We start from the raw sequence: 2727 nt of genomic DNA, 5'->3' as shown, positions 1-2727 counted from the left end.
GCTCAGCTAGCTTGGTGTGCTAGCTTGCCTGTCAGCTTGCATCAATCTTGTCTCTGTCTTTTCTGTCTCTTTTCTTTCGCCTACTAGACATCTCACTTATATTAAACCCCGCATTTGCCGAGGTGATCCTTTGTTGAGGCGGGACCCCGACTCAGGACCTCCGGCACATATACAGAGTTCTAGCTACATGACAGATGAGTCCAACATGTCCATATACTGAGAGTTACCTACATGGCAGATGAGTCCAACATGTGTATATATAGAGGACTAGCTACAAGGCGGAGGTGTCCCACATGTCAATACAGAGAGAAATTGAAGCATGGCTGATGAGTCCAACATTTCCCTATACTGAGAGTGAGTACATGACAGATGAGTCCATCATGTGTATTTATAGAGGAGTAGTTACAAGGTAGATGAGTTCACCATGTTCATACAGAAAGAGCTGGCTACATGACTTATGAGTCCCACATGTCCACATACAGAGAGTTAATTACATGGCAGAGTAGTGCAACATTTCCATATACAGAGTTCTAGCTACATGGCAGGTGAGTCCAACATGTCCATAAACTTAGAGTTAGCTACATGGCAGGTAAGTCCAACATGTGTAAATATAGAGGATTACCTATAAGGCAGATGAGTGCAACATGTCCATACATAGAGAGATGGTTACGTGGCTGATGAATCCCACATGTGCATATACAGAGAGCTAACTACATGGCAGACAAGTCCAATATATTCATATACAGAGAGCTACCTACATGGCAGATCAGTCCAAGATATATATGCACAGAGAGCTAGCTACATGCAGACGAGTCCAAAATGTCCATATACAGAGAGCTAGCTACAAGACAGAGTGGTGCAACATTTCCATATGTAGAGTTCTAGCTACATGGCAGATGAGTCCAGCGTGTCCATACACTTAGAGCTAGCTACATGGCAGAGTAGTCCAACATGTCCATATACAAAGTACTAGCTTCATGGCAGATGAGTCCAACATGTCCATATACTAAGAGCTAGCTCAACGGAAGAGTAGTCCAACATGTCAACATACAGATGGCTAGCTACATGTCAGATAAGTCCAACGTGTCCATATACTAAGACTTAGCTACATGGCAGATGAGTCCAACATGTGTATATTTAGAGAACAAGCTACAAGGCAGATGAGTCCAACATGTTCATACACAGAGATCTGGTTACATGGCTGATGAGTCCAACATGTCCATATACCGAGAGCTAACTACAAGGCAGACAAGTCCAATATGTTCATATACAAAGAGCTACCTACATGGCAGATCAGTCCAACATGTCCATATATAGAGTACTAGCTACATGGCAGATGAGTCCAATATGTCCATGTACTGTGATTTAGCTACATGGCAGATGAGTCCAACATGTCCATATACTGAGAGATAGCTATAAGGCAGATGAGTCCAACATGTCCATATACTTAGAGTTAGCAACATGGCAGATGAGTCCAGCAAGTGTATATATAGAGGACTAGCTACAAGGCAGACAAGTGCAATATGTTCATATACAGAGAGCTACCTACATGGCCGATCTGTCCAACATATCCGTGCACAGAAAGCTTGCTACATGGAAGACGAGTCCAAAATATCCATATACAGAGAGGTAGCTAAATGCAGACTAGTGCCACATTTCCATATACAGAGTTCTAGCTACATGACAGATGAGTCCAACGTGTACATGTACTGGGAGCTAGCTACATGGCAGAGTAGTCCAACATGTCCATATACAAAGTACAAGCTACATGGCAGATCAGCCCAACATGTCCATATACTGAGAGCTAGCTATATGGCAAACAATTCCAATATGTTCGTATAGAAAGAGCTACCTACATATCAGAATGGTCCAACATGTCCATGAACAGAGAGCTAGCTACATGGGAGACAAGTCCAAAATGTCCATATACAGAGAGCTACCTACATGGTGAAGTAGTGCAAAATTTCCATATACAGAGTTCTAGCTACATGGCAGATGAGTCCAATGTGTCCATATACTGAGCGCTAGCTACATGGCATATGAGTCCTACATGTCCATAAGCTGAGAGTTATCGATATGGCAGATAAGTCCAACATGTGTATATATAGAGAACTAGCTACAAGGCAGAAGAGACCAACAGGTTCATACAGAGAAAGCTGGCTACATGGCTGACGAGTCCAACATGTCCATATACAGAGAGCTAGCTAAATGGCAGACAAGTCCAATATGTTTATATACAGAGAGCTACCCACATGGCATATAAGTCCATCATATCCATGCACAGAGACGTAGTTACATGACAGACGAGTCCAAAATGTCCATAAACAGAGAACTAGCTTCATGGCAAAGTAGTGCAACATTTCCATATAAAGAGTTCTAGCTACATGACAGATGAGTCTAATGTGTCCATATACTGAGAGATAGCTACATGGCAGAGTAGTCCAACATGTCCATATACCAAGTACTAGCTACATGGCTGTTGAGTCCAACATGTCCATATATAGGAGCTAGCTACATGGCTGACATCTCCAAAATATCCATATACAGTGCTGGGGTCTGACCTCGACATAGTTGTGTTGTTCACAAGTGTTTGGTTCACGAGGAGGGGAGATCCAGCGGCGATAGGGATAGCGAAAGAATACACAGACAAACAGAAGGAGGGAGACAATGAGGCACCCCAAAGCCAGGGTGGATGCATCACTGGTGGGCAGGCTTGGGAGTACAGGC

This window comes from Chrysochloris asiatica, unplaced genomic scaffold (genome assembly GCF_000296735.1).
Source record: "Chrysochloris asiatica unplaced genomic scaffold, ChrAsi1.0 scaffold00451, whole genome shotgun sequence".
NCBI lineage: Eukaryota > Metazoa > Chordata > Mammalia > Afrosoricida > Chrysochloridae > Chrysochloris > Chrysochloris asiatica.
Note: the sequence above shows the minus strand (reverse complement) of the source record.